Genomic DNA, 24,889 nt, shown 5'->3' on the forward strand with positions numbered 1-24,889 from the left:
GTAGACTTAATTAGCACCTCAACAGACTATGTTCCACATTGAAGGAATACTGTCCTATTGACCTGTTGGGTTCAGAATAAACCACCCTGGAGTGGCGCAGGCTGACCGTAATTGACACATACCCAGACCTACGTGAGTGTGTGTATGTGTCAGTACACACTGACATAACCTGCATACACTAACACTGACCTGTCCTGACTACACTGACCTGACCTGCATACACTACACTGACCTGACTACACTGTCCTGCATTGCATACACTGACCTGACCTGCATACACTACACTGACCTGACCTGCATACACTGACCTGACCTGCATACACTACACTGACCTGACCTGCATTGCATACACTGACCTGACCTGCCTACACTGACCTGACCTGCATACACTACACTGAACTGACATGCATTACATACACTGACCTGACCTGCATTGCATACACTGACCTGACCTGCATACACAATCACTGACCTGACTACACTGACCTGACCTGACTACACAGACCTGACCTGACCTGACCACACTGACCTGACCAGACTACACTGACCTGACCTGACTACACTGACCTGACTACACTGACCTGACCTACATACATACACAACCACTGACGTCACCTACCTCAGCTGTGATGTGCCCGTCATAGCGATGGAGCCAAGGAGGAGAGGAGAGGAGAGCCGCAGAGCAGGGAGTGGGGATGTGGCGTGGCGGGCAGCCGTGGTGCCAGAGGAGAGGAGGCTCACTCAGCCAGAGGAGAGGAGGCTCAGGAGCCGTGGAGAGCCTCCGAACTGAGCGGGGATGTCTCATTGCGCGCCGGGCGGCATTGTAATTCCCACCTTCTAAGCTTGCGGCGCCTATGATGGACGTCACACGTCCTGCGGTCCCAGATTGGACCAGTGGGACGTCCATCATAGGCGATGCAGGCTCCAGAAGGCGGGACCTGCTCTGTCACTCGGCGGCGCTCGGAAACAATATGGTCCCTGCTCGGCGAAACTCGGGGCTATTTATTAAATGCTCTATGGCCGAGACTCTGGGCTCTTCATCGACCCATTCGGGGCTCCAGCCTCCCCAGCCCACCCCTAACAACGCCCCTGCTTCTACTTATATGCTTCCTCCCTGTTTTTGACAGGTTCCCTTTCCCACTTCCGGGAGACAGGCCACGGCCCAATCTCCCAGAATTGCGGCCACCTTACCCCACGCCAAGCCAATTAAAAAGCGCATGTGCAGTAGGAAACCAGCAGTGAAGCCAAAGGGCTTCACTCTTTGTTTCCTTTACCAGGAATGGTGGTGGTAACACCCGGGAGTCGATCCGAAGATCAGCTGGGGTGCCGACATTGCAGGCTCCCTGGACAGGTAAGTACCCTAATATTAAAATTCAGCAGCTACAGTATTTAGCAGTATTTCTTCACCCAGGCTGGACCTCCTCTTTAAGTTCTTCTAACAACAAAAGCCCTGCCCATACAAGTGCAGGTAGGTGAAGGTTTGTAGTGGTTTGATTGAAAGAATAATATTAGTCTGGGAACTGTTCCTGATATTGTTTATTTTTGTTCATTTATTCATTTATTCATTTCCTTATTTTTATTATTGTTATTATTATTTTTTTATATATCTATTTATTTGTATTCTTCCCTTCCCCCCATTATGGATGGTTTCCCTTGGAAAGAAAGCCGAATACCTCTTTCTCTTTCTTCTCAATTCCATTCATATTTCCCTCTCTTTAGTTTCAGGGTATTCCCTCAGACACAATATGCTTGCCCTCTCTCTGTATTTGAAAGCAGGAAAATGCTGGGTGGCATCATACTATCGTATATTTTGCCAAATTTTATATGACCTGTTATTTCAGCTATGCAGTCACTTTCTGTCTATATGGACACTGATTTTCATCTTTTTCTGGAGAAGTTTGTTTGCACTTTGGCCTATGTTGTACATGATGGCTTAGGACCTTAACAGATGTGAATTTCATTGTGTCTGTTTGTTATAATGCATACCCTTTAAACTAAGGAATTATAAAAAATATATATAATATTAGAGAATTAATGTTGTAAAGTTGGCAAGCTGCAAAGATTATGTTGCAATAGAAAGTAATAGGAAAAGATGTAAGCGTTCAATGCCTCTGCTGGGAATTTTGAAGATGCATTACTCCAATATGCTAATAGTTACAGAAATGAGGGCTTGTTTTAAGGTGCTTTTACTGCTTGTTTAGAATGTAAAAGCTAATGCTGCGTACATGTGACCGTTTTTCATGACGAGAAAAATGCAATTTTTTAAATTGGTCGTGTAAAATGGTCGTGTGTAGGCTCCAGAGCATTTTTCTCGACGAGAAAAATAGGCATTAAAAATTAAGAACCTGCTCTATTTTTTCTCGTCGTTTTTCACGTCGTCGTTTTTTCACGTCATGAAAAACGGTCGTGTGTGCGCTTTAACGAGGGGGAGAAAATGCACGTGCTTAGAAGCAAGTTAAGAGACAGGGAAATTAGCATAAGCAGCCCAAAGGGTTGCACCATTCAAAGGGAATTTCCCCTTTATAGTGTTGTGCATCACCACGCTTTGCTCAAGCATTTTTTTTCACGATCATGTGTATGCCAGACTTGAGAGGAATCGCGTTGAGAAAAACTTTGTTTTTTTCCCTGACATGAATAATGGTCGTGTGTATGTGGCATTAGAATATTTAGCTTATAATATTACTGACAAATTCATATAAGACTGTTAAAGGTTTCCCGCGATTGTGTCACAGAGTGGCAAAACGGGGAGATGCCTATGTAAACAAGACATTTCCCTGTTCTGCCTAGTGACAGGACAGTGATCTACTGCTCCCGGTCATTGGGAGCAGTTATCAGTGTCGTGTCACTCGTAGCCCAGCCTCCACACAGTTAGAATCACTCCCAAGGACACACTTAACCCCTTCCTCGCCCCCTAGTGGTTAACGCCTTCCCTGCCAGTGTCATTTACACAGTAATCAGTGCTTTTGTATAGCACTGATCACTGTATAAATGACCAAGGTCCCAAAACAGTGTCAAAAGTGTCCGATGTGTCCGCCGCAATATCGCAGTCACAATAAAAATCGCTGATCGCCACCAATACAAGTAAAAAAAAATTATAATAAAAATGCCATAAAACTATCCCCTATTTTGTAAATGTTATAACTTTTGCGCAAACCAATCAATATACGCTTATTGCGATTTTTGTTTATCAAGAAGAATACATATCGGCCTAAACTGAGGAATTTTTTTTTTTATATATTTTTGGGGCATATTTATTATAGCAAAAAGTACAAAATATTGGTTTTTTTTTTTTCAAAATTGCAGCTCTTTTTTTGTAGCGCAAAAAAATAAAACCGCAGAGGTGATCAACTACTACCAAAAGAAATTTCTATTTGTGGGGAAAAAAAGGATGTAAATTTTGTTTGGGTGTAATGTCGTACGACCGCTCAATTGTCAATTAAAGCGACGCAGTGCCGAATCGCAAAAATATCAACAATTCTTCCGGGGCTGAAGTGGTTAACTAATTCAGAAATGAATTAGTTATAATATTAGAAATGATAACTACTCTCTGGAAAAGAGTAATTTATTCTTTAAAAGAAATGCACGGTGGGTGTACACTGCATCACAAAACCCAAGACAATCTTTGAAAATAGCCAGGATCACATAATAAACAGGTTTTGGTATAGTATAGGAGGGAGTTTATGGGAAGTAAGGTTAAAAGTGGATCTTTCCTTTGATGTAATGCCCGTCTCTAAATGTTTTTCCTTTTTACTCCCACATAATGCAGCAAGAAATAGCATCAGTTTTGGACAGTAAGAACATTCTCCTCTCAAATAGCTGTTTAGTTTACAAATGTATTTTTCCTTAAATGGACTTATCTGAAGTTTTATTTCAGATGCCAAAAATATAATCCTAAGGAGACTGAAGCGTCAATAAATTTAAACACAACACGGCTACAGCAGAAAACAAGTTTAGCCATGCCTAGTAACATACCGTTCTGTGATATAAAACTATATTCTCAGCATGACTAAAATGTATCTGGGGAAAGAGTCCAGAGGGAACCAAAAAGTATTGGAGTTCATGTAAAGTACACCACTATGGGGCAGATCCACATACATACACTGCGCCCGGCGCAGATGTAAGATACGCTACGCCACTGTAACTTACTTGGCTTTGGTTTGAATCGTCAACGGATTTGCGCCGTAAGTTACGTAGTGTATCTCTCGCGGCGTAAGGGCGCGGAATTCAAATTGGGCGGGTAGGGGGCGTGTTAAATTTAAATGAAGCGCGTCCCCGCGCCGAACGAACTGCGCATGCATTGCTCCAAATGACGTAGCAAGGACGTCATTGTTTTCAACGTGAACGTAAATGGCGTACAGCCCCATTCACGGACGACTTACGCAAACAACGTAAAATTTTCAAAATTAGACACGGGAACGACGGCCATACTTAACATTGAGTACGCCACCATATAACAGCTTTAACTATACGCCGGAAAAAGCCGAACGAAAACGACGTAAAAAAATGCGACGTCCGGTCGTACGTTTGTGGATCGTCGGAAATAGCTAATTTGCATACTCGACGCGGATTACGACGGGTACGCCACCTAGCGGACGCCAGAAAATTGCATCTGAGATCCAACGGCATACGAAGACGTACGCCTGTCGGATCTAACACAGATGCCATCGTATCTTGTTTTGTGGATACCAAAACAAAGCTACGACGCGCAAAATTTGAAATTACGCGGCGTATCAAGAGATACGCCGCGTAATTTCTTTGAGGATCTGCCCCTATCTTTATAAAGGTGGTCATGTGTCAGAGTGATCCCAGAACTGGATATCTTATTTACAGTGGGAAAAATAATTATTTGATCCCCTGCAGGTTTTGTAAGTTTGCCACTTACAAAGAAATAAAGTCCCGGATTCACAGAGAGCGGGCGCACATTAAGCCGCCGTAGCGCAAATAAGATACGCTACGCCGACGCAGCGCAGAGAGGCAAGCACTGAATTCACAAAGCCAGTGCTCCCAAAACTGCGCTGGGTTTCTCAGGCGTAAGCCGGTGTAGGTGGAAGTGGGCGTGAGCCATGCTAATGAGGCGTGACCCCATGCAAATGATGGGCTGAGTGTCAGACAGATACTTATAACGAACGGAGCATGCCCGTGCGCATGCTCAGAATCATGTCGGAACAACTATCTAAGATACGTCGGATCACTGCCTACGGCGTGAACGTAACCTACGCCTAGTCATATTCACGTCCAACGTAAACGACGTAAAATACGCCGGCTTGTGTTCCCTGGTGCAGCCCTTTGCATGGATGCTGCTGAGTTACACCTCCTTTATGGGGCATAACTTTACGCCGGACGTATGACTTTACGCATACTGCGTCGGGCGCATGTACGTTCGTGAATCGCTGTATCTCCCTCATTTGCATATTTAAATAGAAAATCAATGGGAGCGCCACATGCGTCCAGCGTAAATATGCGCCCAATCTACGCCGGCGCAGGCAACTTACGTCAGTGGGATGAAGCCTAATTTTAGGCGTATCTTAGTTTGTGAGTTCGGCGCATATTTGCACTTACACGGCGTATCTGGATATTTATTCTTTTGTTATACACTTTAGTTACGTTTTAGTCATTTAAGCACTGCTTAATATATTTAGTCACTCATTTCCTATAAATAGGTGGTAGTGCACTCTCATATATATTTGTTGTCACAATTTTTCTTTTAATAGCAGCAGCTAGTCTAGTTCATCTTTCTTTCCAGTTAAGCGCAGTGGTGGTAGTTATCTGATGGCCTTTTTAATTACCTACTTGTTTACGTATCTGGAGATACGTCGGCGCAAGTGCTTTGTGACTCCGGGCCAAAGTGTCTATAATTTTTATCATAGGTGTATTTTAAATGATAGAGACAGAATATCAACCAAAAAGCCAGAAATAAATCCACATGATACAAATGTTATAAATGTTATAAATTGAGTTGCAGTTCAGTGAGTAAAAAAATAAGTATTTGATCCCCAAGAAAAACATGACTTATGCACATGACATGTACACACGATAGGTTAGTCTGATGAAAACGGTCTGATGGATTTTTCCATCAGTTAGCCGATGAAGCTGACTGATGATCAGTCGTGCCTACACACCATCAGTTAAAAAACCGATCGTGTCAGAACGCGGTGACGTAAAACACGACGTGCTGAAAAAAATGAAGTTCAGTGCTTCCAAGCATGCGTCGACTTGATTCTGAGCATGCGTGGATTTTTAACCGATGGACGTACCCACAGACGATAGTTTTTTTCTATAGGTTTTTTATCCATCAGATAATTTTAAAACAAGTTCCATTTTTTTAACCTATGGATAAATAACCGATGGGGCCCACACACGATCGGTTTGGTCTGATGAAAACGGTCCATCAGACCGTTTTCATCAGACTAACCTATTGTGTGTACACGACATTAGACCTCGTACACACGACCGGTTTTCTCTGCAAAAAAACAGCAAGAAAACTGCTGGCAGAGCTTTCTTGCCGAGAAAACCGTTCGTGTGTACGAGGCTTTCAGTTTTTTTCGTCAGGAAATCTGGCCAGAATCTCGACAAGAAAAATAGAGAACCTGCGCTCTATTTTCTCGTCGAGATTCTTGTCGGCCTGTTTCCCAACGATAAAAAAACAGAGAGTGTGTATACTTACCTGTCGCCTTGGAAACCTACGCATGCTCAAAATGACTTTGACGCATGCGCGGTAGCTTACACGGCATAGGTAGGGTGAAGCAAGATGGCGACGACGGCATTGAATGTGACAAGCGCATGCTCGTCGTACGCGATGACGTCACAGTGTTCTTGCCTTTCAAGAGAACCGCGGTTCTTTTGAAAAGGTCAGTGTGTACACTTGGGCGGCAAGAGATTCTTGCCAAGAATCTCGACGGGAAAAACAAAGTTTTTTTTCTGACAAGATTCTTGCCCGTGTGTACGAGGCCTTAGTACTTGGTGGAGAAACCCTTGTTGGCAAGCACAGAATTAAGACGTTTCTTTTAGTTGGTTACCAGGTTTGCACACATCTCAGGAGGGATTTTCGTCCGCTCTTCTTTACAGATCTTCTCTAAATCCTTAAGGTTTCTTGACTGTCGCTTGGCAACTCGAAGTTTCATCACCCTCCATAAATTTTCTATAGGATTAAGGTCTGGAGACTGGCTAGTCTACTCCATGACCTTAATGTGCTTCTTGTTGAGCAAGACCCATTCACGACCCATCTTCAGTGTTTTGGCGGGTGGAAGGTTCTCATTCAAGATTTTAAAATACATGGCCCATCCATTGGCCCCTCAATGAGGCAAAGTTGACCTGTACTTTTAGAAGAAAAACAGCGCCAAAGCATAATTTTTCCACCTCCATGCTTGACTGTAGGAATGGTGTTCTTGGGGTCATAGTCAGCATTTTTGAGTTGAGTTAATGCCAAAAAGCTCAATTTTGATCTCATTTGACCACAGCACTTTCTCCCAATCCTTCTCTGAATCATTTAGATGTTCATTGACAAACTTCAGATGGGCCTCTATATGAGCCTTCTTGAGAAGGGGGACCTTGCGGGGGCTGCAGAATTTTAATCCATGGCGGCGTATTGCGTTACCAATGGTTTTTTTGGTGACTGTGGTCCCAACTGCCTTGAGATCATTCACAAGCACCTCCTGTGTAATTCTGGGATGATTCTTCACTTTTGTCATGATCATCCATTCCCTTATGAGGCAAAAACTTGCATGGAGCTCCAGAACGAGGGCAATTGTTGGTTATTTTGTATTTATTCAATTTGCAAATAATGGCTCCAACAGTTGTCTCCTTCTCACAAAGCTTCTTGCTGATGGTCTTGTAGCTCATTCCAGCCTTATGCCGGTCTACAATCTTGTTCCTGACGTCCGTCTGACAGCTCTTTGGTCTTTCCCATGATGGTGGGTTTGAATGGAAGAAAGAGATTCTGTGGACCGGTGACTTTTATACACATAACGAGTTGCCGTTAGGAGTACCTTCTTAAATTGACAAGACTAATCTTTGTACCACATGAGCACCTACCAAGGGAGCCAGAATTATTGTTGGTTGGTAGAGGAACAATTGTTTTTACTCACTGAACTGCAACTCAATTTTTAACATTTGTGTTTTTTTCTGGATTTTTGTGATTTTGTGATTAACCATTTCATTACTGGCCACTTAAACCCCCTTCGTGCCCAGACCAATTTTCAGCTTTCAGCGCTGACGCATTTTGAATGACAATTGCGCAGTCATGCTACACTGTACCCAAATTATATTTTTATCATTTTTTTCCCACAAATAGAGCTTTCTTTTGGTGGTATTTGATCACCTCTGCAATTTTTATATTTTGCGCTATAAACATAAAAAAACAGAAAATTTAGAAAAAAAACTATATTTTTTACTTTTTGTTATAATAATATCCCAATTTTTAAAAAAAAAATTAAAATTTCCCTCGGTTTAGGCCGATATGTATTCTTCTACATATTTTTGTTAAAAAAAATCGCAATAAGCGTATATTGATTGGTTTGCGCAAAAGTTATAGCACCTACAAAATAGGGGATAGATTTATGATTTTTTTTTTTACTAGTAATGGCGGCGATTTGCGATTTTCTTGTCAGGCCTGCGATATTGCGGCGGACGTATCGGACACTTTTGACACAATTTTGGGACCATTCACATTTATACAGCGATCAGTGCAATAAATATGCACTAATTACTGTATAAATGTGACTGGCAGTGAAGGGGTTAAAACTAGGGGGTGAGGAAGGGGTCAAATGTATTCCCTGGGTGTGTTCTTACTGTGTGGGGGGAGGGGACTGACTGGGGGAGGTGACAGGTGCTGTGTCCCTATGTAAAGGGACACAGATCGGTCTCCTCTCTCCCTGACAGGACGTGGAGCTCTGTGTTTACACACAGAGCTCCACGTCCCTGCTGTCACCGACGATCGCGGGTGTCTGGCAGACATCACGGCCGCCAGGCACACGCATCGGCTCCCGATCGATGCGCCGGGCACGTTGTTTCCCCGCTGTGCGCCCCCAGCGGCGCGCACGGGGAATGACAACAATAGGACGTCCAAAGACGTCCACTCGGCACTTGAGAGCCGCGCTGTGGATGTCTTTCGTCCATAGCGCGGATCCCAAGTGGTTAAAAATTGAAACCCTTTATTTCCTTGTGTAGCGCTACCCCCGGAGGAGCCGCTGGTTCGATTTGAGACGGCATGATTATGTTACCTCAGTGATGTGTCTAGGGATGATGAAGAAGGAGAGGATGGTGATGAGAGCAAATGACGGAATGTCCAGACAGCAGGGTGACGTTTTCTGTGCTTTTATTACTGGTCCAACGTGACCAACAGTCAAATCGAGGTAGATAGAATAGATTGGTGAAAGGAGAGAAACTTGCAGATTCAGGCCTCTAGATGAGCGAAGCAGTCCTGCTTCAGGATAATAGCTCTTGCTTCGTCGCCACTCCAGCCGGAGTGGGTGTAGTGCCCCTGGACAGGTCCCTCTCACAGGCCTGGCAGGGTGTCACTTAAAACTTCTGGGAAGGAACAAGTCTCTGCCACCGACTTGGCCCTAGTAAGATTTAGATTTTGCAGTGAGACCTCTGCCACAGGCCCAATACTCATAAACATGGATGATAGAGCGAATCCTCCCAGTAAACACAATTTCGCCTGAATCTTCCTCAGGTAGACTTGTTAGCTTGGGGTCACCGACTGACAGTTTGCAGCATACAACCTGTCAGTGTCCAGTCACCCAGATCCCCGATGGATCGTCTAAGCCCTATTGGATCACCTGCCTCCGGGCTCACCTCAGACCGACTCCCGACCAAACAGCACAACTCGCTTGGGATCTTCTTAATAAGAGGTGGGGGACCCAGTAAGTCACTGGGGCCCCTTGGCAGCATCAGTCGCTCTGGGCCGTGAGGGCCCAGAGTCAGGAACTCCACGTGGCACGTTCCCCCCGGCCTGGTAGGCCATATCGCCGGGGCCCATGATGTGCGCACACCCTAAAGGTGGGTGCCGCACCTGGAATGGCGTCTGTCACAGAAATACCCTCCCCCAGCATGCCCCGCGAGGGAAACACTCCTCTCATTGGCTGCTGGAGAAAGGCGCTCCGCCTGGACCCCTCTGGCGCCACCTGCTATCCAAAGATGGGAAGGTATCTTTGGAACACACTCTGACACCACAGGACAGCCCAGGGCCGACTGAAACCCAATTTAACAGATCAACATGGATGAGATTAAGGTAACTCTCTCATCCCCCAACTAAATTTGACATAGCACCTGTACTGAAAAGTACACAGGCGCTACACTTGTAAGCGGGCAAACGTACAAAATCTGCAGGGGATCAAATAATTATTTTCCCCACTGTATGGGTAGAGAATAGATTTTAAATAGTCCCAGAAACAGCCATACCTTCTCCATTTCTTGTATGGGTGTCACAGGGACAGGAAATATAGGGAACCCCCCCACCCCCCATAGCGACAAGGACAAAAATCGAACAGAAATTTTAACTCCTACAAACTATCCAAATAAAAAGCAAAAAAATACAAAACAAAACACTTGATATCTCTTGGGGGACACTATTTGTGCTGGGGTTCCTGGGTCTTCACACCTGCATTGGTCACCATGGTCCACTAAGCCGTCATTATAATTGTATTTCATATTATGGAAAATACAAGACACACTGTAATGTGCAAATCTCCCAGGTGGACAGGAATTATGTCAGGGAGAACACTCTGTTATCTCCAATGGGTTAAAAGACACACATAAAAAAACAGATGGAAAGATTAACTTTTTCCCACTCTATCTAAGACCACTTTCACGCTGGGTCGTTTTTCATGCGCTTTAGCGCTAAAAAACGCACTTTACAGCACCTGAAAGAAGCCTCATCTGCAATCCCAATGTAAAAGCCTGAGTGAGCCCATTTACACTGCCAGCACCAGAAAAACGCTGGTAAAGCGCCGCTAAAACTAGCGGCGCTTTTCCAGCATTTTTCAAGGCACTTTTAACCCCTGCTAGTGGCCAAATAAAGGGTTAAAAGCGTCCACAAAGCGCCCCTGCCAAGGCGTTTTGCAGGCGCTTTGCAGGCACTTCTCATGCACTTACCATTAATTTCAATGGGAAGGGGTGCTTCAGGAGCGGTGTATTTTTACCGCCACCCTTTGGGCAACTTCTGCTATTGTTGTCTGATCTTTAGCATTGGTTCAGAGCATGTGTGTTTGTACTTTGGACTTTAGTCCGATGGACATATGTACACACGATCGGATGATGCTCCATCAGACATTTGCATGCGCATCGAACATTTGTCTGTTGAAAAACTGAAAACAATTGTCCGATGGAGCATACAGACGGTCGGATTGTCTGATAAAACGTCGGACCGGTGTTGTCAAAAAAGTCTGATCGTGTGTATGGGCCTTTAAAGTCTAAAGCAGTCATTGCTGGTTTGGGTTCAAAGGCCCCAAATCTGTGTGTTTCGGGGAGACATGGACCCGAATCCAAAGCAAGACCACTCCAAGAGTCCCCCCAGGCACACACCTTCCAAAGGGTAGTGCTCCCTTAAAAGCCAGAACCCATAGTCAGTAGGCAAAAGGCCACCCTGCAGTCCTCCAAAAGCCCCTGTCCCAGTTGAATCTGTCACATTAAAGTGGTTGTAAACCCTGAAAAAAAAAACCCTGCAAGACAAAGGCATTATGAGCTAGTATGCATAACATACGATATGGGAGAGTTCCCCCGATAGGGTTTTTAGGCAAGCAAAAATTAAATAATTATAAATAATATGCATTCTTATGTTTAAAATATTTTTTTGAATGTAAACATGTGGTGTGAATCATGACAATTATAATATAAACTCTGGTAAAAAGAAGAATATAAAGATCCATACACAATGGTGCAAAACCAAAAGTTATACAACTTGACATGCTACATGCATCTTGACGCGTTTCAACCCCCTAGGGGTCTTCTTCAGAGGTTTTTTGGTTTGCTGTAAGAGATTACATAGTGAATTTTCAAATCCTGCCCAGGTATATTCCAAAACGGCAAGAAATATATATAAAGTACATAGTTAACAGTTATCTGTGTATAACAAAGGAACCTTCTTAGACCAGAGTTTCCACTAAAAAGCCTTAAAAGAAATCCCGATGGCTCCCCGGCCACCTGGCATCCCAGGATACAGCATCAAATAAGCCACATGCGACTTGCAGGGAGTCACAATTGCGCCGTCGTATCTTCGAATCCGACCGGTCATATATCTATGCGCCTGATTCATAGAATCAGGTTACGCACAGATCTCCCTAAGATCCAACAGGTGTAACTGTGTTACACCGTTGGATCTTAGGCTGCAATTCTAGGCCGGCCGCTAGGTGGCGATTCCATTGCGGTTGGCGTAGAATATGCAAATGACTAGTTACGCCGAATCACGAACGTCCGCTTTGCCCGTCGCTGTAAATTGACATTGTTTTCGTAGCGATACGCGTCGTAAAGATAAACATGCCTCCTAGGTGGTCTAGCCAATGTTAAGTATGGCCGTCGTTCCCGCGTCGAAATTTAAAATTTCACGTCGTTTGCGTAAGTCGTCCGTGAATGGCGCTGGACGCCATTTACGTTAACGTCGAAACTAATGACGTCCTTGCGACGTCATTTTGCGCAATGCACGTCGGGAAATTTTAGGGACGGCGCATGCGCAGTACGTTCGGCGCGGAAACGCGCCTAATTTAAATGGTCCCCGCCCCATTTGAATTAGGCGGGCTTGCGCCGGACGGCTTTACGCTACGCCGCCGCAAGTTTACAGGCAAGTGCTTTGTGAATCAAGCACTTGCGCTGAAAACTTGCGGCGATGTAACGTAAACGGGATACGTTACGCCGCGGCGCAGGTACCTGAATCTGGCCCAACGTTATCAAAGTGCTGGCACGTCATTTGCTTAATACCTTCATACATGCACCATATCTTTACAGTTCAAAAATGCTGAGGCCATAGCAAAAAAGTATTTGAAAGCTGTCAGCAAAGATCTGACAACGCCACAATATCAGCGCTAAAAACTTCTGATCCACTTTGAGTTTTCCATGCTATACCGGTATTTAAATTGTCACTCCTGTTGTTAAAAACATTGAACGTAGATGAAAAAGCAGGAAGAGTTGCTATCTCAGTCAGAAATGACATTCGGAGATGAAATCTCTCCCCAATCTGGTGTATGAAGTAATCTGCCTTCTCTTTTATCAGACGCTGTTCTTGCTGAGAAGCCCCCAGATGGTGTGTAGCCCACTTTGTTCTTTCCTTTTGTATTACCGTCTCTGTGAAGATAACTGATCCAGCGAGCAGCAAATCTGGCATCTAGTGATGTTACAGAGCTGTGGGCTTAATTCTGACTTCTGAGCTCACATCAAATAGAAAGGGGGAAATCTCCTGACTTTTCATTACAGACGGACAGCAGGGAGCATGTCTCCTTACTGTGCCTGTAATCTAGATCCACCTTACACATCAAATTCGCTCAGAATAAGATGGGCATGTTATTGTTAGCCACATAGATCTGGCCCTGTATCTCTCTGACACCTTTACATTTCATTTTCCCTTTCAGAAATGTCTTATAGCTTATGCAATTAGATACAAATAGATATTATGGATCGAAAAAAACTGAGCAGGAGAAAATTTGATCTTTTTGGATGACTATATTTCACGCACACACGATCGGAAATTCCGACAAGAAAACCGGGTATTTTTTTTCCAACAGAATTTTGGCTCAAACTTGTGTTGCATACATACGGTCACACAAAATTCCGACCGTCAAGAACGCGGTGACGTACAACACTACAACGAGCCGAGAAAAATTAAGTTCAATGATTCCGAGAATGTGTCGAATTGATTCCGAGCATGCGTGTTTTTTTGCGCGTCAGAATTGGATACAGACGATCGTAATTTCCGACAAGAACTTTTCCCGTCGGAAAATTTGAGAACCAGCTCTCCAATTTTTGCGGTTGGAAATTCCACACCGAATTTCCAACCAAAAGCTCACATTTTCTTGTCGGAAATTCCGGCATTATTCTTTAGAGGGGGAATTATGGGTGAATCGCTCTTGTAGTGCAAAGTGGATTTGCCTTTCGTAAATAACCCCCAATGTGTTAGTATGCATCGCATACTAGCACATTATTAAATACTCACCCTGGAACAAAGCCCTCCAGCACTGTAAAGTCACTATTTTTTTTCTGCTGACTTTATTATCCAATCATGTGCAAGCTAAAATGTTTTTTATTTTCCTTGCATGTGCCCCTCAGATCTACAGCGACTGCACTTCCAAGTGCAATTTCAAGTGCACTTTGCACTTGTAGTGCAAAGTGAATTTGTATTTTGTAAATAACCCACAAAATCCTTGCTATTGGTGCTTTTTAAATTTTTGTTTACTAACATGGACAATTATTGAGCGATTACTCTAAATCTAGTACTTTACCATTTATAATCTCCAAGGAAATGTAAGATTCTACACTCGGTTGGACCAAAGAAATGTTTATCCTGCATGACTACAGATCAGCTACTTGCTTCCAGGCATCCTAGAAAACCCAGCTTTTTTCTTGGCGTTTCTCCCCTAAGACTTATTTACAAATGAACAGACTGGAAATCACTGTGCCTCTCTGCTTATTTCTTAGGCTGATTCTCAGACTACATGAGATTGGAGCCGCAGGTCTCATTTTTTATGTGCTGCTTGTATTCATTTTTGGGTTACAATGGGCACATCTCAATGCCAGGACTGATACAAGAAAAAAAAAAAAAAAAAAAAAACAAGGTACAGCGCTAAAACAAATACGCCGTGACAGACCTAATAGGTGAACATAGGTGTGCAAATAAAGTTGTGTTTAAAATATTCAAAACCAACTAGTGATGAAAAAATGAAAAAATGAATAGTGAATAAAAAGTCCCACATAAATGATTGAATCAATAAATCATAAAAGAAACAGTCCTTAGAGTGTAATTCATAATGGTGCACAAAGTTGAATTTGTGAAAAGAGGGATCTTCTTTCACCAATAAGACACCCAAATAGTGGTATTGTAGTCTCCTTACCAAAGGTCGATGACGGCTATCACAGCGGTCTCTCTAAGCACAGGGGTTTAAAGTCTAGAGGAAGTTCCGAGTGAGAGGTGAGTCGGGAGAAAGTAGAGAGAAGACGTTGGAAGAGGCAGCAGAGGAGCCTATTCCAGACGACGTCCTTTTGATGACAAAACGCGTAGGTGTGGCCAGCTGATTCAACGTCATTACGCCTCTTTACACGGAGTACACTGATACGGAGCTTATCAGACAGGAGAAGCCTCGAGGAGGCGCCACGTCCCTCTATGTTGTACCCACCGCAAACTTTTAACAGCTTAATTGTAAGTGCAATACTTTTAGCAGATTAAACATTTTGTTAAGCAGTATTACGCTATGGAGTCTCTCTCTGTTTTTCATCTCGAGACATTAAGACACCATCCTATGCTTGCAAACTATCTGCAGAGAGTCTGTTGGGGGACTTTAAACCCCTGTGCTTAGAGAGACCGCTGTGATAGCGGTCATCGACCTTTGGTAAGGAAGAAGATCCCTCTTTTCACAGACTCAACTTTGTGCACCATTATGAATTATACTCTAAGGACTGTTTCTTTCATGATTTATTGATTCAATCATTTATGTGTGACTTTTTATTCACTATTCATTTTTTCCTTTTTAATCACTAGTTGGTTTTGAATATTTTAAACACAGCTTACATCCCATCATCACTGTGGGGGTTTCTCCACTTTTATATTTATCTAGCGCAGTGTTTTTCCTTGTTTGGTCTTTTTTTCTACTGGTACAAGAAAATATCTGTATTTTCATTATGGACAGTTCCCCTCCAAAAGACAAACTGATGCTCATAAACCATTTTTATACATGTGCTTGAATAACAGACTGCCCCTTCCCCACTAAGTCCCGTAAGGGTATGTTCACATGGAGGAATATTCAGCACCTGCTGAGTATCCCTAAATGCCAGTTAGGTAAAAGTTGCCTATCCAAACCTTCCACAATTGTTGGACATAAGGTTGCTTGAAACATTCAGGTCATGCTAGCACTCTCTTCAAAGACTTTCTATGGGTCTAAAGGTTTTTAAGCAAACCACAGTGCTAAAGTCCACACTGTACTTGTTATTCTTCAAACAGATTCCTGTGTGCCTGTGGAGCCCCTTGGATCCTAGGCCCAGATTGTACATGAAGTTTTATTGCTCAAATAGACAATAAGTCTGAACCCTCTCCCAGTGCAAAGCTCCATTCCCAGTCATTCAACTATGCAATGCTAAAATTACAATGGACAGTACCGACTCTGGGACTGTTGAATCAAAGTGGTTAGTGTGTTAGCAAAGAGGAGCCAGGCTTATTCTTGAGTAGACAATCAGACCCTTCCATCTAGCCTAGGTTATTTATATTAAAGTTGTTCTAAAGGCAGAATGTTTTTTTTAGCTTTCTGCATTCTATGCAGGAAGGCAAAAAAACCTTCTGCATACTGTTCCCCTCCAGCCCCCTTAATATTCACCTGAGCCTGATCTCAATCCAGTGATTTGCACAAGGGCAGAGGCTTTTTCCATCCTCATTGACCATTGGCTCCTGCTGATGTCAAACACAGCCAGTGAGGAGGGAGGGGGGGTGGGTCTGAGCCCCGCTCTGAGTGTCCTATGGACACACAGAGTGGCCCAAAAATGCACCCATAGAATAGCAAGCGGCTTGTTATGAGGGTACTCAGCGGGGGTGCAGAAGTTCCGGTGGGGAACTCCGGTGGAGAAAAACATTTGAGGGTTTACAATGCCTTTAAGAAAATCTATGTAGCACTGTCCCCTTGGGGACTGCTGAGGATTACCTGCTCATCTGCACGGCCATGACCAAGTGAACCTTCCAACCCACCTGACACTCTGGGTTCAGACATCCTTGTAGCGATGTGTTGCAATAATCAAACAACTCAGTATAATTAGGTTCTGAAATAATTTACTTGGACACAATAAGGGAAAGTTTAAAGTCTGGATAACAGCGTCAACTCAGCAAACAAATTCCTCCCAAAGACACAATGATTCAGCTACAACAATATTATATACATATATATATTTGCACTCCCTTATTGATCAGAGGTCACCCCCTAGTTGATATTTTAGTTAACTACTTATGCGGCACTCTATTAAAGATGTAATCTAGTCAGCCTATGCTATCCTAATGAAATGAGTAGTATAGAGGCCTTCCTATAAGTAATGGCAAAAGAGTTCCATGTCGCAGATCTGATGTTCTTTGCTAGCTAGTTGGAGGTCGTTAACTGTAATCCGTTTGGGTTTGATGAAAGCAATAGATTCCTAGTGGTGAAGAGCTAAAGGTGTCTGAGCACAATGGTCAAGCAATGTAGTAAAGTGTTCTTGGGGTAAAGATGTCTGTGCAAAGTGTCTCTGTAATGGTGGCAATGAATGGATAAAGGTCGAGCAATTTGCCCTCTCACAAATTACCGCTCTGATGTCTTCAGGTACAGGAACTCGTGTAGCGGCACTCATGCAGCGGATCCGCTGTCTCAATCTTCCGAAGTGAAGCTTGCCACACGCACCCACAACAGGCAGGAACTTTGGGTGATGTTGATGATAGGATGTCCAACAGCGAATAACAGAGCTAGGCCTGTTAGGCGTATATGACGTATAGCTACGTGATTTCGCGCAGCCGAGCCAACCTGCCGCCGTATAACTGCGGCGGCGGGTCAGCTAGTGGTTAAAAAAGAAAAAAAGTGTGTACAAAGGCACTTCAATATACTGCAGTAAAACTGCACTGACACACTTTAATATACTGCAGCGAAAGCACACTTCAATATACTGGAGTATACATGCACTAACGCACTTCAATATACTGCAGTAAATGCGCACTAACGGAGTTCAAAATACTGCAGTAAACATGCACTAACACAGTTCAATATACTGCAGTAAACATGCCCTGAATAGGTAAACTGACACAAGCGGTCAAATGAAGGTGCTGCCACTTCCAAGATGACTGGACCTGGCCTGCCTTCTTCTGCTCAGGTACATGAGGTGCTGCAGTGCAGACTGAGTTCCCTGCACTGCTAGTTCCAGTGCTGACTGTATAGTATCACTGCTGGAGGGGGTGAGTAGGGGGGAAGGGATTATGTGCTGCAGGTAGAAGACAGAATATCCAAGCAGAAGGCAGGAGCTGTCCTAGCAACCAATCATCTGTCTGTTAAATAGAAAGTTGATCCGCTGCCGCCCTCTGCTCGGACATGCCGCATCTTCTGTCTTCTACCTGCTGTGTAAGTTAAGGGAGGGGGCATTTACATAAAATTGCCAAAAGTGAAAAATATGAAAGTCAGATGAAAGGTTACTTTAAGGTGGATGCTACAATAACACCATTAAATATATACATACTATTACTATTACGTACTACTATATACATGCTTTTCTGTTATTCTACATGTGCAGCCTTTGTTTATGTTACTCAGGTGAATGATAGGTGACTGACAGCAGTCTAAAGCCTCATACACATGATTGTATTTTCTGACGGTAAAAGTGTGATGACAGGCTGTTCTTGGAAAATCTGACCGTTTGTATGCTCCATCAGACTATTGTCGGTTTTTCCGTGGACAAATGTGGGATAGCATGCTTTCAAATTCTCCAACAACAAATGTGTGTCGTCGGATTTTCAGATTGTGTGTACACAAGTCCATCGGACAAAACTCCAAAGTACAAACACGCATGTTCAGAAGCAATGCTCACCATAACACATTAGCAGAAGTTGCCCAAAGGGTGGCGCTAAAGAGCTGAAAAACCACGTTGTTTTGTATTTGTTGGCCGACAATTCTTTGCCGTTTGTATGCAGAACAAGTTCCTGGTCAACGTCCTTCGGACAAAAGTCCTACGTGTGTACGAGGCTTAAGGCTCAATTCACAATGCCAGACATCAAATGTGATTCGCAATGCATTGTGAACTGAGCCTTAGGTCCACTTGTGGGATGCGGAAACCAGTGCGATTCCAGTGCGGGTTCCCACATTACACCGGAATCGCCGGCGGTTCACACTGCGAACGGCACTGTGGGTGTCAATACAAAGTCAATGACACCCCCAGATCGATTCGCAGATCGCAGTGCGAACTGTGAAATGGTGCAGGAATCGGATCGCATAAGTGTGAACGGGCGGACTGACAACTCATGGGGCCCCCGGGCAATAGGAGATTATGGGGCCCCCAGGCAAAAGGAGCTTATGGGGCCACACAGTATACACACACACACATACAGTATGCATGCACAATATACACACACACAGGGCTGGATTCACAAAGAGTTACGCCGGCATATCAGTAGATACGCCGATGTAACTCGGAATCTAAGCCCGTCGTAAGTTTAAGTGTATGCTCAAACTGAGATACACTTAAACCTAGCTAAGATACGACGGCCTGCGCCGTCGTATCTTAGGGTGCAATTTTTCCGCTGGCCACTAGGTGGCGCTTCCACTGATTTTGGCGTAGAATATGTAAATGACTAGATACGCCGATTCACGAACGTACGCTTGCCCGTCGCAGTAAGGATACGCCATTTCTGTAAGAGGTACGCCGCGTAAAGATAAAGCTGCCCCCTAGGTGGCGTAGCCAATGTTAAGTATGGCCGTCGTTCCCGCGTCGAAATTTGAAAATTTTACATCGTTTGCGTAAGTCGTCTGTGAATGGGGCTGGACGTAATTTACGTTCACGTCGAAACCAATACGTCCTTGCGGCGTACTTTGGAGCAATGCACACTGGGATATGTACATGGACAGCGCATGCCCTGTTCGTAAAAAACGTCAATCACGTCGGGTCACCAATCATTTACATAAAACACGCCCCCCTCATCCTCATTTGAATTAGGCTCGCTTACGCCGGCCCCATTTACGCTACGCCGCCGTAAGTTAGAAGGCAAGTGCTTTGTGAATACAGCACTTGCCTCTCTGACTCAAGGCGGCATAGCGTAAATACAATACGCTACGCCGCCATAAAAATGCGCAGATCTACGTGAATCCAGCCCACAGTATACATACACACAGAATATACATACACACACTGAAAAGGTATTGGAGAGGCGGGGCAGCTATAATCTTGGGATTTTTAGACCAAAAGGGTGTCGGTAAGGGACATTTCAGGGACAGATGTAAAAAAAAAACATAGATTTTTACATATTGCCCCTGGTTTTACTGAGGCTGGCAACCCTGATGGGGCCCCCTAGTGGCATGGGGCCCTCGGAGTGCCCGAATGATCAGTCCGCCTCTGATGCCGCATACACGCGATCAGTTAAACCGATGAGAATGGTCTGATGGACCGTTTTCATCGGTCCAAACCGATCGTGTGTGGGCGCCATTGGTTGTTTAACCATCGGTTAAAAAAAAGCCAACTTGTTTTAAATTTAACCGATGGGAAAAAACGATCGTTAGTAGGCACAACCATTAAAAATCCACGCATGCTCAGAATCAAGTCGACGCATGCTTGGAAGCATTGAACTTCGTTTTTTTCAGCACGTCGTTGTGTTTTACGTCATCGCGTTCTGACACGATCGTTTTTTTAACCGATGGTGTGTAGGCGCGACGGACCATCAGTCAGCTTCATCGGATAACTGATGAAAGCGGTCCATCGGTCCGTTCTCATCGGATGGACTGATCGTGTGTACCGATTCCAGTGCAGACCAAAAAAAGGGTCCTGCACCATTTTGGTGCAAATGCGATGCAAATTCAGCCATACCATTTGTATGGCTGAATTTGCATTGCACAGACATTGCATGTGATCTGCACAGAATTGCGTTGCGAATCACATGCGATGTCTGGCATTACACAAGTGTGAACCCAGCCTATTATCAAAAAGGAAGGAATCTGACCTACATGGATCTGAGAGACCTGTGACAATCACTAACAACTGCAGCATTGTGTGAAAACCGATGGTCGATGATCAGCCTTGACTGATAAGTGGGTAGATTCAGGTAGGGGCGCCTAAACTTAAGGACGGCGTAGCCTAGCGTGTTTACACTACGCCGCCTTAAGTAAGAGAGGAAAGTACATGATTCAGAAAGCACTTACCTCCTTACTTAGGGCGGCGTAGTGTAAACACGGCGGGCGTAAGGGCGCCCAATTCAAATTGCTTGGAGGGGGGCGTGTTGTATGGAAATGAGGCTTGACCTCACGTTTTTTGACGTTTTTCTACACTGCGAATGCGCCGGGCGCCTACATTTCCCAGGGCGCATTGCGGCTAAGTACGCCGTACGGGCCTATTGATTTAGACGCGGACGTAAATGACGTAACTCCCGATTCGCGGACGACTTGCGCAAACGACGTAAAAAATTAGAACCTCGCGGCGGGAACGGCGGCCATACTTAACATTGGCTAGGCCACTAGAGCATAGCTCTAACTTTAGGCCACCTAAGGCCTTACGGAAACGACGTTAATCGACTGCGGCGGGCTCGCGTACGTTTGGGAATCGTCGTAAAAGCTCATTTACATAATCTACGCCGGCCGCAATGGAAGCGCCACCTAGTGGTCAGCCAAAACATTGCAATCTAAGATAGGACCGCGCAAGCCGTCCTATCTTAGATATGTTGAAGTGTATCTCTGTTAGAGAATACACTTAAACATAGGGCGGCGTAGATTCAGAGTTAGGTCGGCTTATCTGTAGATAAACTGGCCTAACTCTTTCTGAATCTACCTAAAAGAGTTTATCATTGTAATGATAATTTTTACTTGTAATCGATTCTGAATAAAACCTTTGACATATCGTGTGTGTTGTAAAAAAAAGTTTTAATTCTGTCTTACATATTTCCCTTTTTTTATATCACAGGAAATCAAAATAATTTACCATGAATATCAAAGCCCTGTCAGATCCCCTGCTGCTGCCTTCTCCATTATTCTGCTATATTTATACAATAAGGCAGGTTTTCATAAAATGACTGATATCACAGCAGTCTTATCCAAGAATTAAAGAGCGGCCTGAAGACACGGTAATAAATTCTATTACTAAAAATAACACACTGTATGAATGAGATACATACTTTTCTGGCTGTACTGCCATACAGAATATCCTTATTAGGAGATAAGCTCAGCACTACCCGGCAGTATTATATCCCTAAATTCCTTTATAGGCTCTCTTACACCAGCACTTGGAAAATCTAGGAGGATTTTGTAAGGATCTCAAATTAAAAGCTAGTTACTCATGGTTATGAGGTGGAGAATAGTAGTGGGAAAATAACCTGACCATCAAAATCAAATTTATTTCCCAGAAAGACACACAAACAATGCATTTGTATCATGCATGGGCAGTGATCTGTGAAAGTGGAGCTTACGTTCTTGGCGAGAATGATTGGGAATAGAAAAATAAATGTTCAACTCAGTTGAGTAGCACAGTAAAGCCTTCTTAAAACAGAAGACATTCACGTCTCATATCATCACATATACCAAAAATAAGAAGATTTTTCCTCAATTTCAGGACAGTGGGCAGAGTCATGCAAACCATTCCTTTTTGCCCCTCTGGCCAGATGCATTAAAGTGGTCATAAACCCACTTTTGAAAAAAAAAAACTAACACCTGCAAGACAAAGGCATAATGAGCTAGCTAGCTCATTATGTAATACTCACCTGGGATCGAAGCCCCCGCTGCGGTGCCCCACACAGCACCGGCCGGTAACATGTCATCCCGGAGTTACTTCCAGGTATCGCGGCTCCGGCGCTGTGATTGGCCAGAGCCGCAATGACGCCAGTCACGGCATGAGTGTGCCTGTGCCGTTGTCTACGGCACATGCGTGTAGACATCGGCGCACATCTCTATTGTAAATATCTCCTAAACCAGGGGTCTCAAACTCAAATTACCTGAGGGCCACAAGACAAGTTTCCATATCCCATGGGGGGCCGCATGCAAACTTTCAAACTTCAAAAAAAGTACTGGTGTCAGCGAACGCATTATTAACCATGACCACTACACTGCACACTGACCACTACACCACACACTGACCACTCACCATCAGGGTACAGCACATCAGGGCACAGCACACATGAGTGCACAGCGCACATCAGGGTACAAAGCCCAGCACATCAGGGTACAGGGCACATCAGAGCACAGCACATAGGGGTACAGCACAACAGGCCACATCAGGGTGCACGGCACATTAGGGCAGGGCATATCAGGACAGGGCACATGGCACAGTGCAAGACATGGCACATCAGGGCACAGCACATCAGGACATGGCACATCAGGGTACAGGGCACATGAAACAGCACATCAGGGTACAAAGCCCAGCACATCAAGGTACATGGGGCATATCAGGGTACATGGGGCACATGGCACATCAGGGTACATGGGCCACATCAGGGTACATGGGACACAATCAGAGCACATCAGGGCACATGGGGCATATCAGGGCACATGGGGCACATACGAGCACACCAGGGCACATGGGGCACATGAGAGCACATCAGGGCACAGCACATCAGGACAGGGCACATCAGGGTACAGGACATGGCACATCAGGACAGGGCACATGGCACATCAGGGTACAGGGCACATGAAACAGCACATCAGGGTACAAAGCCCAGCACATCAGGGTACCCCATGTACCCTGATGTGCTGGGCTTTGTACCCTGATGTGCTGTTTCATGTGCCCTGTACCCTGATGTGCCATGTGCCCTGATCTGCTGGGCTTTGTACCCTGATGTGCTGTTTCATGTGCCCTGTACCCTGATGTGCCATGTGCATAGTTGCCAACATTTGAAAAAAATTTCCAGGGACACTTTGCAGCACAGCTATTAATTAATTACCACACTCACTTCCCCGAAGCTCCACCCACTCCGCATAATCTTCGCCTACTTATCAGATTATAGGGTCTACTCAATAAAGAGAGAATTACAGGAAATTGAAACGGGAATTTCAAACTTAAGACCAATGTAGCAGAGTTGGAATAATTCTCCCATTCAGCTGCACTACTTCTGCTTAAAGTTTAAAATTCTCATCACAATTCCCTGCAATTCTCTCTTTATTGAGTAGGCCTTTATAACACCAAATTCCCACCAACAACTATGCTGATGAATAACATTAATATGCAAAAATACTGTACGTGTAAAATTAAATAAATGACCCTCAGAGAAATCCATGTATCGATTGTATTCCGCCATAAAAACCTTCTCTCCCTCCCCGGCCCCCGAACCTCCTGCCTGGGCAGCACTCTAGGAAAGCTCGGGGCTTCGGCCTATACAGAGGAAGCTCTATACATATCTGCTCTGCTCCTCCCAGGCCGGGTCACCACTGGGGCCAGTACGACTAACAGGGGACAGAGGAGGCAAAGCGCCACCATTTTGTTGGTCAGCCCACTCACCTGCTGTAGAAGCGAGTGCCCTGTGAGGGGAGGAGACTTCATTCACCCCGAGCGACCCTACTGACCGTCCTTTACTGCTGTCACCCTGAGCCTGCACTCTTATCGTTGCCCGCTAGCACACACACATAACATGTCTGCCTCCAGCTTCCTCATCTCTCATAGAGGCCAGGGGCGTACCTAGAGCATTTGGCACCCGGGGCGACTCCTATATCTGGCACCCCCCCCCAACTTTAAAATGTAAAAACACCCCACTGTGCCCCCTGCATATCTCTGCACCCTTCAATCTCTGTCACTATTGTGTACCCCCTCTCCACAACTGGACCCCTTTACATTACTAAACCCTCTGCATCTCCTGGACCCATTTAAATTACAAAACCCCCTGCACCTCTGCTGGATCCCTTTACACTACACAGCACCCTGCAACTCAGGACCCCTTTACATTACACAGCACCCTGCACCTCTGGGCCCCTTTATATTACACAGCACCCTGCACCTCTGGGCCCCTTTACATTACACAGCACCCTGCACCTCTGGGCCCCTTTACATTACACAGCACCCTGCACCTCTGGGC

Source organism: Rana temporaria, chromosome 2, assembly GCF_905171775.1.
Source record: "Rana temporaria chromosome 2, aRanTem1.1, whole genome shotgun sequence".
Classification (NCBI taxonomy): Eukaryota; Metazoa; Chordata; class Amphibia; order Anura; family Ranidae; genus Rana; species Rana temporaria.